The sequence below is a fragment of the Gossypium hirsutum genome, chromosome A06, assembly GCF_007990345.1.
Source record: "Gossypium hirsutum isolate 1008001.06 chromosome A06, Gossypium_hirsutum_v2.1, whole genome shotgun sequence".
Lineage (NCBI taxonomy): Eukaryota > Viridiplantae > Streptophyta > Magnoliopsida > Malvales > Malvaceae > Gossypium > Gossypium hirsutum.
In genome coordinates, this window is record NC_053429.1 from 22,679,738 (window position 1) to 22,698,191 (window position 18,454).

Below are 18,454 nucleotides of genomic sequence, written 5' to 3' on the forward strand. Positions count from 1 at the left end.
GATCCATTTACTTATACCCAATTAAAAAACATGGGCAGGTGTGAAATCAGGAGGGTTGATATTTACCGTCCCTTGCCCTTCTCGTAAAAAGCTGACCATTCGTTTACTGCAGCAGAATATATAACGATTTCTAGGGTAAATTGTAATGAAAAGTTAATTAAATTATTAGTAAATTTATATTTTAATTATTTTATTTTAAAATATTATTAAATAATTTATTAAATTATTTAAAAAATTTTATTTAAATCATTCAATTATTTTAAAATTTTTATTTAAATTACTAAATTATTTAAATTTTAATTTAAATTCATGATACTCAAAATAGTTTAATAAAAATATTAATTTATAAAAGAGAAAGAGAAAAAAAAACATTCTATTAGTAGAAACAATGTGAACAGAAAAGATAATACAATAATAATTTTAATAATTAAATGATTTAGATAAAAAAAATTTAATAATTTAATAGTTATTTTTGTAAACTTCTAAAAAGTTGTAATTTGGACTTAAGTAATTTACCCTTCCTGTATATATGACTTAAGTATGGAAAATATCTCCTCCCTTGGGCCCTCCACTCAAATTTTAAAAAGAAATTGATAATATGAAACTATTTCATAATATCATTGTCCATTTTCAATAAAAAAAAAAGTAACATAAAAAGATAGTATCACGACATAAAATCACAGTTTCTCAATTTCAAGACGTGGAAGGATTGTTTTATTTGGTTATAACTGCAGTTACCGTTCACTCAGCGTTAATATAAAAAACATGCGTTTAATGCTTCGTGCAATCTTTTGAATCGGATTGAAAATGATCTGTTCTCAAGGAATTATCCAATGGGTCTTTTGAGTTAAGGAACGAAGATGAGATTAAAAGTCCGATTCCAACAGTTTTGAACTTTTCAATGGCGTTTAATGCTTCGTGTTCCAAAGCACTAAATGTCTTCGGCGAGGACGTCTATTTGTTCTTGGAACAACAACAGTGCCTAATGGTAAACGTTTGAAGCAAGGACGATCAACGGAAGGTCGCGGGTGGCGAGTGGCGGTAAACTTGGTAATTTTATAGAACACTTGGGGTTTGTTTCATTAGCTTGGGCTTTAATGGCGGATTCATATACGTTGAAGTAAAAATAGTAGATGCAAAAAACGGTGGCGGGTTGAATCCAAAATAAAGATGTCGGGATGTGATGTTTACGCGCCAACTCCGTGGCCCAATGAAGGAACAAGGAGTAGACAATGCAAGTGATGGTTTGCGTTCGTTCTTACTGCTTGTTATAAACTCGAAGATGGCTTCTTTGCCTCGTCGCCTAAGTTCAGACAGGTAATGGTCTGTGTCATCACCGGCTTGGACTCCGTTTTCGTAGCCATTGGAAAAGGGTAAAAACGATAGGCCTTGAGCGGTGGGGACTTCGGTCATGCGACGGCGGGCGGAGATGCTGGTGATGAAAGTTACACGTATAGATGCTTGGCGAATTGTAAGGTGTTAGCAGCCCTAGATGTTAGACCTTCAAAATTTTAGTGCTCATAACAAAAGGGCAGTAAGATTAGGGGATGAAAGAAATGACAAAATCCTCGCATTGGTTGTTGAGGACCAAGCAATAAGATTAGGGGAAGACATTTTCTGTAAGAATGGATGACTCAAAATGATAAGACTTGTCGCTCTCAAAGAAAATGCCTGTATCCCATCTTCCACCACATATGGATGGTTTTGTCCTTTTGTATGTATGTTTCCTTTGTGCATTGTAATCGCAAATACGACATGACTGTAGAATGGGTCCGGGAGGCTAAAGCCACTAAAACAAGCAATATGTCAGACTTATTGACTGGAATTCCAAGTACTCGAACAAGTTAGAATTGTTGTAATCAAATCCTTGTTATGAAATGAATGTTTTTCTTTTATACGTGAAAATAACTCTATTAATAATATTTTTAAAATAAAGAGATAAAATTATATTCAATTAAAATAGATTACTCTCTATTTTTTCTTTTTTCAAAAAACTAAAATTATACCTTAATCCTATATATAAAAAAAACAGACCTTATTTATTTGTATAAATAAATTATTTATTCAAAATTTAAATTTTAAAATTTTAAAATAAATATTTATAACTCTTTTTTTTATGTTAGAATTGAATCAAATCTATCAATCAAATCAGGATTAAGTGGCTCAACCAATCACATAAAATTGAATATAAACTAAATCCTTTGTGAATAGATGAAAAAATAAAAATAAAACTGAGATAAATAATCAATTATTGTACTTGTTTTATTTTTTAATAAATATTTTAATTTTTTATATTTTTTAATTAATTAATTATGAAATTTAATGGTTTAATGGAGGTTGCTTTTAGGCATAATGATTTATTTGATACTCCAACTTTATTAAAAAAAATTATTTTAGCTCTTTATTTTATTTTTTTATCTATTTTAATCTTTAAATTTATATTGTTTGTTAAATCACCTCAAAATGAATGAAAAAATTAATGTTTGTTAACTTTGTAAATATGCCACGTTAGTAATTTAATTAATATTTATAATTTAAAAAAAATTAAATATTCTTTTATAATTTTTAAAATTAATTTGTATAACTTTTTTAGAAAATTTTAAATTTTAAAAATTAATTAATTAATCATATAACATTCACATTGTAATTCATATGATTTAATAAACAACACAAATATAAAAGTTAAAAATACAAAAAATAATTAAATAAAAAAGTTAAAATATATATTTTTTTAAATTAAATGGTGAAATAAATGATTATGTTTTACTTTTCAAAATACTGATTTTAAGGGAGTCCAAAAGCAGACGTGACTGTTGGCTGAGAGTAAGGTTCGTGGGGACCGATGAATGGTCGGTTAAAAAAAGCAGTGCGTCACGTTTACCTTGCTTTTAAGATATATATAGCCTGTACTTCCTCCCATAAACGTGTGGGTGAGGTGCGTTAGGAGCAATAGAGCTTCATAAGAAATCATCCTTGGATAAGTCAAATATCTGAAAGATGTGAGGTTTGAAAAGAATAGAGGTAGGTAGAGAAGATTTGGAGCTCCTACTTCAATAAAATAAAGAAAACAATAATGATGATGAAGAGAGGAGAATGATAGTAATTATCATGTTTAGGTCAAGTAAACAAGTATTACTGCTGCAAAGATGGACACATTATTCACACGCGGGTTTGAAATTATTCTACAATGTGATACATGTATTCTTCCCAATAATATTGTTAAATCCTTTCCCAACACTGCTATTCTACAATACAATACTCGTGCATTTTTATTTTAACAAAATCACAAATCTTCTCGTTTAACAATGTTCTTGATTCAAACCCACCGTCAGGATTACAATCACCAAAAAATTTATTGTTGCTAACCAGAATATATCCTTAATCATAATTTATATAAAATATAAGATAGATTTGAAAAATGACACATATATTTATTAAAATAAGATTTGATGTGATGATATGAATACACGAATATGTTAAAATTTATACAAAATAAATTAATGTATTAAAATTTATATAAATATATAATATCTTGAATAGAATTATGGCATGTAAAATATCGCATACATGACACAGATATAATGAATAGTGTGAATTAGACCTAACAATTTTAAAAATTATTATATGATACAAATACACAAACAATAAAAATACTTGTCAAAATTAATATTAATAACATGATTATAACAATTAACTACCTCTCGGCCCTAGACATGAAAGCTTGTTTTTGATTCCAACTAAACTTTTTAATCTCGCACTGAGTTAAACAAATCCAAACATTAATTAATGGCATTGGTTAGTTGTCATAAATAAAACCCATCTCTTTAGTTTTTAATTATAGTGAGTTTGAAAAAGGAATTTCTGCTTTCTAACCCTGGATACTTCCTTCATGGTCGGTTAATGCTTTCTAAATATACACATTCGGTAGTAGGGAGTATTAGTTGCTTTTCAATTTCTTTTCAGTTAGGTGATAGGTAAACAAGGCTCAAGTTTCTTACTATTATTTTTTCTTTTTATAAAGCAATTTAATATGAATTTATTTTATTCTTCTTTTATTAATTGATTGCGTGATGTAGGTTGAATTGAATGGGTTCTTGTTGATGCTTTGTTTGAAAATTACTCAGTATTTACCTACGGTGGCATCAGGATGTTTTCAACCTATTTTTCTCTTGCCAAATTATAAACACATCAAAAGGGTTTCTCACAACAATTAAAACAGTTTGACTTTTCGAAATGGTTGTTTGGCTGCCAGGAAAGGAAATGTATACTTCCATTTTCGCATAATTTGAAACCTTTGCATGTTGAACGTTTAATTATCTCAACTTACAGGATTTTTCAGAGTTATCTCATGTGGTAATATATTTAATCATAAATAACCTTTAAGTTAAAGATAAAGAGTTTAAATTTATTTTCGTGATTTGACCTATTTAAGTATCATTTGTGACTCTTGGTACAATCACTGACCCAATAAAGATAAAATTTCAAAGTTAAAACGGAGCAGAGGCATCCCAAGGGCACAATACTAGATGTGTTAGAGATTCCAACCCCTCAATACAAACCATACATTCATAAAGAAAAAAGTTTTAGACATTTAATTTTAGCTACTAGTATTTAATTTATTTTACAGAAAACCGTGTTATGTGTTATTATGTTTATATTATACTTTATTAAGTTGTGTAGAAAATGAAAGATCATACTCGGGTTCCTGATAGGATGTCAACGCCATGTTTTGCATGATTTAGAGCTTGGACCAACGTAATCAATGTTGATCTTACATCCCCTTCTTCATAAGCACTTGTAAGGTAATTGTGCAGCTCAATCTGATCCTGTTTCACAGTAGAAATAACAACAATAAGGTATTACTTCTGTAAGCTTAGATTCATGCAAAACTGCTCAAAACTTGTGTACATTGTTATTACTTTATGATCCATTTCTGCAACTTCATCCATTACTCCTTTAAACCATTCAAAGGACCCTGGTTCCCGAGTGACCTATAGAAATAAGCATTTCTAGTCCTTTGAGGCCTCTTCTTTCCACCGTCGCTTGAACTTGAATTAGCTGTAAAACTTGAAGATGCAAGACTATTCCGACTGTCATCTGATCGAGTCGTCTCCGTGGTTAAATCCTATACCATCAAACATTCAAAGCCACAGATATTGTAAGCAGAGAAGGAAATAGTCCTATAGCGAGGTGACTTGAAGGTCATACCATTTGATCTTCTGCTCTTGAATTGTTTAAAAGGTCTCTAAGGATGCTTATGAAAGGGGTGGCCCCAATTCCTAGCCCCACAAGGATTACTAGCAAAATGTAGACAACACCAAGAAGATGATGAGAATACCATAAGGCATTGAAGCCTGTCAATCCGTTGAAGGGTGCTGGGAATCTCAATACAGTTTTGCCGAAGTAACTTGTTGCTAATATAAATGTAATGGCCATTAAAATCACCATAGAAACCCCTGTCACACCTACAACACCAATCAAGAGTTCTGAATATGTGGGTCTTTCGCCATGACTGAAATCAGAGGCTATGAGAGCAAATCTTTCTGGTGAAGCCTTAGTCAAGCGGATAAAATCACAGGACAAGTGGCTTCCTGCATGAACCAAGACTCTAATGGCTATACGACATGCAATTGTCTGTGAAATTAATGGAACTAAAAATTGGTTAAAAATAACTTAGCAAGTGTGTGCGAGAATGATCTTTCTAAGTCCATTAAGTAGTGTTTTCTACCTTATGGAAAATAATGTTTTCAACAAAAGGAACAAATGACCTTGCTTTTGTGGAGCGAAGCCAAGTCAATGTGATTCGACAAACCGGTAAAATGATTAGAGCCATATTGAGCTTGAGAGTCTCGGCAGCCCCTATGTCAGTACACAAGCAATATCCCATAACTTGAAATGCTGCCCTGTTTTTATATTGCAGGAATTTCCAGGCGAATAAGGTAGCCATTGCCATCACCCAAGTTGACAAAATCCATCCTCTTTGCCAGTTTTCTAATATCAAACACCGGAGCTTAAACAACACTCTTAAAAACATGATTTTGGTATTAAAAAATATGGACATTACATATATAATAAGGGTAATTACATGTTATTATTTATTATCATAATAAGTTAACTCAAATTAAGAGTGATTTAATTTAATTAAAGTTTTCTTGGACTTTAATTATTAAATAAAGTATGAGTCAAATATCTGTACATACTATAGTAATTAAGTAAGAATTAGTGCTAATATGCCAAAATTATAAATATTAGGTTATAGTCCCCAAATTACATATAAGATATCTTTTCTAATATCAAAGAGAGAGGAAATATTCTCTGAATTTCTTGTATGCTAATTTGGAAGATCAAATCCACAAGATTCGAAAAAACTTCAAGAAATTCATGAATTCAGGTACGCTTCTGCATCTAGTTTTATTCTTGTTTCGTTATTGATGATTTGACATGACAGATCCTGATTTATAATTTCTTAAGTTTTATATTATATCTTAATTTATGATTCTAACAAATGGTATCAGAACCTTGTCATATCAAATCATTGAGGATTGATTAAGATTCTTCATTTGAATGATTGATTTATGAACTTTCATGGGTTTTATATTTCAAATATATATGTTTATCTTTGAAGGTTTATATTAAAGTATTTTTTTTAAGATCTTGATTATCTTGAATTCATATTAAAATTTTAGGGTTTTGTTTTAATTTTTAATTTTGGTGATTTTTGAATTTGTCGAAACCTAATTTTTTTCAAAATTGAAAACAAAATGGGAATCAATTTTTTTGAAAATAAAACGTGGAGCCGCCACCAATCTTTTTTGTTTAGGTGTGATCAGATCACCTAGAAATTTGGTTATTTTAATAAAATATTTCTTTTTACTAAAACAACGATTTTGGTCTTACAAAAATATGAGAAACCGAGTTCCGAAGTCGGATATGTATGTGGAAGGATTAGCACCCTCATTTCGCCCAAAATTGGTACAAAATCGATTAGATACTGTCCTTATGTCTAAAATTTAAAAATATTTTTGAAATGTGGTTCCTTTTAATAACATTTGAATAGCCCGAGTTGGTCATCAAAATCTTCTTGTTTCAGAGGAATATAGCATCACATCCAGCACGATAGGACACGATCCTTGATACCCTCAAAAACACGATAAATTTCGACTTCCAAAAGTTTATAAGTTGATAATTACAAAAGGATGCCCAATTATTTAGTCCAACGAAAAATCGAAACCCAGCACGGTAGGGCACGATTCCTCGAAATTCCAAACATTGAACATTGCCTCGCCTTAGAAAACACGAGTGAAATTCCAAAGGGATATTCAATTGTTTTGAGCAAATAGGAAATTGCAACCCAGCACGATAGGGCACGATTCCCGAATTGCCAAACATCGAACATTTCCTTCGTTTCAAAGAGTTTTTAGAAAACATGAGTGAAATTCTAAAAGGACATTCGATTATTTGGAGCAAACGAGAAGTTGCAACCCAGCACGATAGGGCACGACTCCTCGAATTGCCAAATATCGAACATCACCTTCGTTTTAAAGGGTTTTTAAATGAATAATTATAAAACTAGCTTAAAATGCCTTAACTCGACTTGGAATAAAATGGAATACTTAGTTTTAAAGAGTTGAAAGTTGTAAAGCAGTATTTCGTAAATCCAAAGGAAAACAATATCATGGGGGTGATGTAAACACATAAAATATAGCGCCTATTAACAAAATAATAATCAAGTATGACTAATCTAAGACAAATGTAATCAAACTTCTAAACATGGATGGAGAGCAATTGATATAACAATAAAATGAATAAATAATATGCAACGATAATATGTCATAATATAAAACGATCCACAAAACATATACAAAATGAAGTGGAAATTAGCAAACGATGTGGTATAAGACCATTTTATAATAATAACGAATTAATGAATACATAATATACATACTATATGAGTGGATTAATTTACATGAAGAACTAGGAATATAATTATTGAAATAAATATTATACCATAAAACATTTGAATTGAATAATATGCAAAATATTTTAAACACAAATTCATTTAAAAATTAACAATATACACAATATTTTGAATAATATATATATAAAATATGAAAGAATAATAAAGCACATGATAAGACGTAATGTATATAACAGATTCATAAAACATGCGCATATAAATAGGTTTAAGAACGATTATTCGTAGGAATAGTATGAAATTAATAATGCATATAAAATTAACTAGTCTATCTTATGTACATACCATTATACTCAAAAAACATTTTAAAGAGATACTAAATAAATATTAGAATAACCTAATATAAAGAAGCAACAATTTTAAGTACAAAAATGAAGTTCTTGAATAATTTTACATATATATAAAAACATTAGATGAATCCTAAAACAAGAAGTATTAAAAAAACTCTATTAAAATAATATATGCACACATATACACGAAAACATTTAAATGTGACGTTATACAAAATGTGTAGATAATATAAGGAAAAGAATTTCAAAATAACTACACAAATAAAAACAAAGCAAAATTGTTAAAATAGATTAACACTTATAAGAATATTAAATGAATTTTAAAATGGCAAGCTGCTCAAATAAAAAAGCTCAACTAAAATACTATATATGTACAAATATATACAAATGTTCCAATAAAATACCATACATAATATTAACATATCATTATATGAAGATTTTAAAATAACAATTTTTTAAAACAAAGTAAAATTATTACTATTATTTCAACATAATAAAAAGGTTAAAGAAACAAATTATCAAGAAAAACATTGCATGGTGTTGATAGAAAACTAAATTAAAATGAATGTAAAGTAATAGAGATAATTTATAAATAAACGAACTACTAATATTAAAATAAGGACTCATGCACAACATGCGCGAATCCACAGGGACCAAAACTGATAATTTCCCCGATCCCAAAACACTGCGTTGAGATGCGGGCTAGAATGCAAAAGCGCCCAAATTAACGAGCTAATTTAGAAAAATGAAACTAAACAGATAAGGTGCGATTGAATGCTTATGCAAATGTGGAGGACTTAATGCACAATTAACCCTCCAAGGCCAAACGCACGGATCTCGTCCGAACATGGGCCGGGTCATCGGGTTGGTGTCTAACGGTGTCATTTAAGACTATTATGATTGGTCTAAACGGTGCCGTTTTTAGTCCCTTAAAACCCCTAACCGAACACCCCATTCGGCTGAACCACTATCCCTTTCCTCTTCTTTACCAAACCCTAAATCCTACTCCTTTGTTCGAGTCTCAAGAGGCCCTAGCCGCCATTTGATCACCCCGAACGGTGATCGACAGAGGGAGATCTGCCTGCTCACTAACCCCGTTTGGGTCCTTGCCTTAAGGACCCCCGATTTCAGACCTCAAACCCCGTCCCAACTTCGATTAAAGCGGAGGAGATGAGGATTTCGACGGTTCGGTAGTATAGGTAAACCCCTTGCTTCTTTTTACCCTTTTTATGCTCGAAATAACAGTGTATGAAACCAAGAAAATAAGAAAAGAAGGGAAAAACAATCAAGAAAAAAGAGCCAAAGCCGAATAATCACCTCTTTGATTTTTTGGTTGCTTTTTTCAATGTGCGTATATTGCCTAAAAAGGAACCCCTTTACAATCGAAACTAATAGGCTTTATAGCTAAATTTCAAAATAAAATAAAAAAATACACTTTTTCTTTCTTTGTTTTTTGTTGCTGCTGTGTTTTCCTCGTTTGTTTGCAGGTACGGGGTACGGGCGTGTGCTGGCGCTTGGCGTGGAGGTGTACGGCGTACGGTGTACGGTGTACAGTGTACGGAGGCGCTGGAGGCTGCTGGAGGCTTGTTGCGGCGCAAGGTAAACCCTAAGGTTTCTGTTGGTGTTTTTATTTTGGGCTATTTGGGCCTTGTATTTCTGGGCTAGTGCTTGGGTTGTAATTGGGCTAATTTGTGCCTTTTTGGTGTGTAAATGGACTTGGACTGGAATATTTGGTTTTTTTTTTTTATTTTGGTTTTTGGTTGTTGGGCCCGGGAAGATTTGGCGCATTACAGAATTGATGAATTTAATTACAGAGTTTGAAATATTTGTATAATATTACTTCAGCAAATGATCATGTTAAATCCAAGATTTTTATTTGAAATTCATTCTTCGTTGGTCATTTGTTTCAATTTTGATTTACAAGTGTTTCAATTTCTATTAAAAAAAACCTATATGACATTTAGTTAATAAAAAAAATGGAAAAGAAGTTCACAGTATAGAAATTGATTCATATATTTATGTTTCTTATGTTTCGTTTATATATATAAATATATATACATGTTTTGATTGGTTTAATGTATGTTGTTTTGGAAAATTATATAAATATATATGATTATCTTTTAATTTGATTGAAAGATGAAATTAAAAGAAATATTTTGAAACAAATAAATTCAAATTTTGGCTTTGGGTTTTAATTAAGGATGTCTAATATTTTAAATAGATTAGTTGAAACAAAATGTCGCCAAAAGTGACCTCTTTTGCATAGATTAGTTTACTTAAAATATTAAGATGAATATATATTTTTGTGATTCGTGTGTTTATTGATTAACCCAAAGGTAAGTTAATAATTGGTAAAATTTCAACATCTATGGTGATAAATGTGTGACAATTATAAGATATTTTATGTGAACAATAAGTTAGTCCAAAGATTAATTAATTGTTTGACATGATTTATTGTCAATGTTTGATTGTTACAACAAAAGTATCACTTATTGTTAATATTATTGTCCAAAAACTTGATATTAATGTTGTATTTGGTATCTTGAGGTGGGATTAACCATTATCTTGAATTTATTGTTTACTTATGAATATTGATGTGAGGTTGTTTTTTTTTTTGGTTCTATATTCAGCTAGTTCATCTTCTGCTGCCATAATATCTACTAATATAAATTCTATACCCACGCTTAATGGGACTAATTTTAAGGAATGGAAAAGATACTTACTTATAGTGCTTGGTTGTATGGACGTAGACATTGCATTAAGGGAAGAACAACCTGCACCTCTCACTGTAGAAAGCACCCCTAATGTTAAGAGAGGTTCCGAGAGGTGAGATAATTCAAATTCCATTAGTCTAATAATCATGAGGCACAACACTCCAGAAGCCTTTAGGGGCACAGAGTCTGAAGAGATTACTTAGGCCAAGGGTTTCCTTGATGAAATTGAGAAACGTTTTGCTAAAAACGACAAGGTTGAGATGACATCACTTTTGACTTCTTTGATACGTATGAAGTATAAGGGTCAAGGAAACGTAAGAGAGTACATTATAGAAACGTTCCATATTGCTTCAATACTTAAGGCACTTAAGTTCGAGTTCTCTGAGGAATTGCTTGTTCTTATGGTTTTGGTATCACTTTCTGCACAATTTAATCAATTTAAATTTAGTTATAACTGTCAAAAGGAGAAATGGACACTAAATGAGCTCATTTCTCATTGTGTGTAAGAGGAAGAAAGGTTGGAGCGTGATAAGTCTGAAAATACTCATTTGGCCAAATCCCCTAAAGACAAGGGCAAGAAAAGAAAATATCAGAATGAAGTTGCTAAGGGTCTAGCTTAAAAGAAATAACAACAAGTAACAGAGAGTTGTTTCTTTTGTAACAAGTCTGAACACATGGAGAAAGATTGTACCAAATATCATGCTTGGCGTGCAAAGAAAGGTATAATTCTTAATTTGGTCTTTTTTTCGGTTAATTTAGCTTCAGTACCTAAAACACTTGGTGGATAGATTCTGGTGCTACTACTCACATAAGTGTTTTTATGCAGGATTGCCTAAGATACCGAAAGCCAAGTGATGGTGAAAGACACATCTTCGTGGGTGATGGAAAATCGGTAGAAGTGGAAGCGATTGGGCATTTTATGTTGTTATTATGAACAGATTTTTATTTAGATTTAAAAGACATTTTTATTGTACCGTCATTTAGACGGAATTTAGTTTATGTTTATTCATTGGACAAATTTGGATATTATTGTTCATTTAGAAACAATCAATTTAGTTTGTCTTTAAATTCGAATATTGTTGTAACTGGTTATTTAAATACTTATGACAACATTTATTTGCTAGAAACAGTTGCATCCTATAATGAAACCTTGCATGTGGAATCACGTGGTATTAAAGACAAATTAAATAAGGAAAATTCAGCATCATTATGGCATAAGCGCTTAGTTCATATATCAAAAGTTAGAGTTGAACGTCTTGTGTCTAATGTAACACCCCTAACCCATATCCATTGCCAGATTAAGGTTATGAGGCATTACCGAACAAAACACAGCTCAAACAGGCATTCATTACATTTCATGCTTCGTAAATTAACAATATCAATGCACTTATCCAATTCAAATTTCTAATCATAATACTACAATATTCACATCAATCACTTATTAAAAATATTATTTAAGTCTAAATTATTATATAACATATATCGTGCATATATCAAAACAAACATTTCAATAACTAACTATCAAACGCTTTATTCCAATACATGCACTTATTATACTTAATATGCGATACCACATGGCATATAAACCAAAACACATTCGGCATAAACAACCTCCCAAATGATCAAGCATAAAATTTTTAAACATCAAAGTCATGTACTCATTTTAACTAAGTAATATAAACCATTTTAAAACACATACTACAAAATCAAAGTATACTCAATTTACAAATTCAATAATCAAGCCAAACCACATATATCTATTTATTCACCTTATGAACTATTCAGCTAGCACAATAACCTAAATTAAACTATTTTAACTGCATAGTAAACACATATATTTTACACATAAACAATCTTTATAACAAGACCAAATATACCTCTTCACCCATCACAAAACTATGCGCATATGTCAACATTAATTTAAACCCTCTTGAGCAAAAATAACAACTAAAAGTACACCCATTTTACATGCCAAATACCATATCACATACTTAACAATATGAGTCCAATACCTTAGCTGAATATGCTTATACACATTATTCATCATTTCTAACCAAATCACCAATACCGACATACTATTTCAAATCGACTCAAAATAACCACATTCTTTAATCAGATTATTAAAGCCTAACCTAGTCTACACATGACCAATACAACAAATTCAATTAACATTTTGCTAAACACTTGACTAAATAATTTAAACCATCATTGCCGAATCACAAAGTTGATTATAATCATCACATATATTTTCATCACATAACCGAATACACAAGCACATTATAAACAATTTCCAAACTTATTCATATATCAAACACATCACATACAAGTACCATGAAACCTTATTCCCCACATGAACATATATCATGATCAAAACTACATAATCATAAGCATCATTTCTAGCCATTTTCGCATGGCTTTATATTTACAATTTCAAAACCAACCAAAACATATGCTAGCCTATATATGCCATAAGTTCATAATTCAAGCTTTTAAAATACCAAAACAACGATAGATCCTTGACGATCCCTGAACTCGTAACTAGCTTCCAAAATCTATAAAACAATGAACGAACCAACACACAGTAAGCTTAAATAGCTTAGTAAGTCATAAGCAATTAAATCATTTCAAGGACATACATAATTCAATTAAAGTAGGCCAAATCATGCAAGCCTTAACCACATATACATTTATCATACTTGCAAATTTATATATCAACACATGAACATTAGCACTATATTATCACTCGGCCGAATATGAACAATCACATGTACATATAAGTCATTTTTTATATCATGCATGGTTTATTTCATCATTTCAATGACTAAACCTACCTTAATTTCATATTTATTTAACTTCACACGTACTTGAACCATTTAGCTTGTTTTCACATTTAATCTTAACTCAATATTGCCCGTTGAGCCATTCGAAACCGATAAGGATACTCGGATAACTCGAAAAGCTCATACAATGCCAACATCCCAGACGTGGTCTTACATGTAATCAACATCGATACCACTACACATAAATTACAAATCGATGCCTACGTCCCAGACGTAGTCTTACACGAAATCACATATCAGAATCCTATGTCATGACATATGTATTCTAACTATTCTTAAGGTTCGTACGGGGCTTTCGGACGTCGTAATTCGATCAATTCAAGCTCGTATGTAATGCTCCCATGCTTAATTCAATTCGACATATATACATATATTTGTAATAATTCAATTCGACACTTATAAAATATATACATTCAAATTTAACGACATTTATTTACTTATGAACTTACCTCGGACAGAGATGAACGAACCGGAGCGACTATTCAACAACTTTTGATTTCCTCCAATCCAAATCCATTTTCCTCTTTTCTTGATCTAAATTAGTATAAATTAGACTTATTTAATCACATATGTACTCAAATTCACCCAAAAACACATAAAAGGGAAATTTTCACTTTAACCCCTAACATTTCACATTTTTCATAATTTAGTCCATTTTTTATAATTTAGTCCCTATTTCACAAAACACAAAATACACATAATTTCATTAAAATCTAGTATAGCTGAATTTTACTAAGGTTCATAGAAGCACATTTCTTTCATTTATTTCACATTTTGACCCATCAATTTACAAAATTTATAATTTAATCCTATATAGACATTTTTACAAAAAATCACTTAATTAAACATATTAATCTAACAACATATTTTTATTTTCCATCATCAAACAACAAAAACCACAAGCTATCATCAATGGCAATTCATGAATACATCATCAAATTAAAAAATTCAAGCACGGGCTAGCTAGTATTCGAAGCAACGATCTCAAAAACGTAAAAATTATCAAAAACCGAGCTAAACACATACCTAAATTGAAGAACACATGGGCTGAACCTAACTTTCTCTTTTATTTATTTTTCCTTTGAACTTTCGGCCAAAGATGAATGAAAATGCATGGCCATTTGTTTTGTTTATTTTTTTGTTACATAATATTAAACATTTACAAATTTAACCTTATTAATATAATGATAAAACCTATTAATATAAGCCTATTACCGTCCATGTATATTTCCAATGGTTAACTATCAACATAAGGACCCCACATTATAAAGAACATAGCAACTTAACACTTTAACAAATAGCTAGCCAATTTTACATTTTATACGATTAAATCCTTTTATTAAATCGAACATTCAAACGATAAAATTAAATCATGAAAATTTCACACATATAAATTAACATGCTGTAGACACCAAAAATAATATTAAAATATTTTTCTGACTCAAATTTGTGGTCTCAAAACCACTGTTCTGAATAGGGTCTAAACTGGGCTATTACATCTAATGGTATTTTAGAGTCCCTTAACTTCATACACTTTGATGTTTGTATCTATTGCATTAAGGGAAAACAAACCAAAACCAAGAGATTGGGTGCCAACAGATCTTCAGACGTCTTAGAATTTATTCATACTGATATTTGTGGGTCATGCCCTACAACATCCTGGAATGATCAACAATATTTCATAATATTCATAGATGATTATTCACGTTATGGGTACCTATATCTTATCCATGAGAAATCTTAGTCTCTAGATGTGCTCAAAGCTTATAAAGTTGAGGTTGAGAATCAACTCAACAAAAGGATTAAAAATGTTAAATCTAATCGTAGTGGTGAGTACTACAGTAGATATGATAACTCAGGTGAACAATATCCAAGACCATTTGCAAAATTCCTAAAAGAATGCGGTATTGTCCTACAGTATACCATGCCAGCGCCACCTAGTATGAATGGTGTAGCTGAAAGACGAAACAAGACTCTTAAGGATATGGTAAGGAGCATAATTACCCATTCTACCTTACCTGAGTCCCTTTGGGGAAAAGCATTAAAAACAACAGGTTACATTCTGAATAGAGTGCCCAATAAAGCAATTGCAAAAACACATTATGAGTTTTGGACAGGTCAAAAGCCTGGTTTAAAGCACTTTCACATTTGGGGATGTCCAACTGAGGCAAGGCCTTATAGTCCACATGAAAAGAAATTGGACTCCAAAATAGTGAGTAGCTATTTTATTAGTTATTCTGAGTGATCTAGGGGCTATAAGTTTTATGATCCCATAATAAGGAATATTTTTTAGACGGAAACTACAACATTTCTTGATGATGTTGAGTTTGGGGGGAGAAATAAGGTTAGAAACATTGCTTTTGAGGAGGAATTGGATTCAAACTCAATTCTTACTATCACTTTTAATGATGTTCAAGTTCTCATACCTATTATTGATCAAGAAGTGAATCCAGAACCTCAACAAGACAATGTTGAACAACTCCTTATTCAAGATGAGGTAATTATTCCAGAAGAATAAACTCAACAACTTCATGCAAAAGTGTCATTAAGGAGGTCCACAATAGAAATGAGAAATGCTATTCTAGATGATTATGTTGTATTTCTCCAAGAACATGAGGATGATAATGGAATGATGGAAGATGATTCAATCAACTTTCATTAGGCCATGAAAAGTTCTAATTCTCAAAAGTGGATTTATGCCATAAAAGATGAGTATAAGTCTATGCAAGACAATAAAGTTTGGGAACTTGTCCCATTACCTAAAGGTACAAAACCAATTAGTTAGAAATGGATATTTAAAACCAAGAGGGAGGCAAATGGTAATGTGAAGAGGTATAAGACGTGTCTTGTAGCTAATGGATATACTCAAGAAGAAGGCATTGATTTCACAGAGACTTTCTCTCCAATTTTATCGAAAGAATCCTTTAGGATAATCATGGCGTTTATTGCTCATTTTGATCTTGAGTTACATTAGATGGATGTTGATACTATGTTTCTTAATGGCGACATTAAAGAAATAATTTATATAGTGCAACAAGAAAACTTTTGAGTCGAAAGACTTAAAGAATATGATTTGCAAATTGACAAAATCGATCTATGGACTCAAACAAGCTTCCCATCAATGGTACCACAAGTTTCATCAAGTAATTATTTCATTCATTTTTGAGATGAATATTGTTGATGATTGTGTGTATCACAAATTCAATGGGAGTAAGTACATATTTCTGATTCTATATGTCGATGACATTTGCTTGTCGCTAATTAAATAGGTTTATTGCACGGAACCAAGATGCTTTTATCTAAGTATTTTGAGATGAAAGATCTTAGGGATGCCTATTTTATTTTAGGAATCCAGATACATCAAGAATGATCTCGGGGTATTCTTGGATTATCACAAAAGAGCTATATCGATAAAGTACTTAAAAGGTTTGACATGCAAAGTTGTAGACCAGGTAACACCCCTGTCGCTAAATGAGACAAATTTAGTCTTACTCAATGCCCTAAAAGTAACCTTAAAATTCAGGAAATACAAAAGATTCCCTATGCATCAACTATTGAAAGTTTAATGTATGCTCAAGTATGTACGTGTCCAGATATTGCGTCATTGTTAGGATGTTAGGCAGATATTTAACCAACCTTGGTATAGACCATTGGATAGCAGCTAAAAGGGTTATGAGTATCTTCAAAGAACAAAAAATTACATGCTTACTTATAAAAGATCAGATCTTTTGGAGGTCGTAGGGTATTCTGATTTTGATTTTTCTAGGTGCCAAGATAGTAGGAAATCTACATTAGGCTATATTTACCTATTAGTTAGAGGAGCCATATCCTGAAAAAGTGTTAAACAGACACTTGTAGCTTCATCCACTATGGCAGCAGAGTTTGTAGTTTACTATAAGGCATCAAACCATGGAATATGGTTGCGGAAATTTGTCACTAGGCTGCACATTAGGGAGAATGTAGAAAGACCAATCAAATTATTGTATGATAATAATTCAACAATATTGTATTCCAATAACAATAGGAGTTCATCTAATTCAAAACATATTGACATAAAGTTCCTAGTTGTGAAAAAAAAGAGTGCAAAATGGTCAAATATCCATACAACACATTGGGACAAACTCCATGATAGCGGATCTGCTCAGAAAATGTTTACCACCCAAGGTCTTTCATGAGCACATTGCTCACATAGGTGTTACACTATTAGAGGATATCATGATTTAGTGGGAGTTTATATTTTATTTACTTTATGTTTGTTTTCAGACATTTATGTATTTGGTTATTTTCTGACCAGAAATGAAGTATTCAATTTATTCACTCTGTTTGTTATTTTGATATTGACCTCACTTAAGTTTAAAGAGGACTAGTTGGAAATAGACATGTTTAGATCATATTGTATGTAATTTCCATGCTAGACATTTATAATTGATCTATGTCATTTGTTTGTGTTAATATACGTGATCAGGGATGGATTTAATTATGATATATGTAATGAAAGTCGCTTTGGTTCTATGTTAGTATAATTAATGGACGAGATTGTCAGGAATACCTTTGGATATGATAGGAAAATTTTTGAGCTCATAAGGTTTAGGAAAATTTTTGAGCTCATAAGGTTATATAATGACATGTAATTAT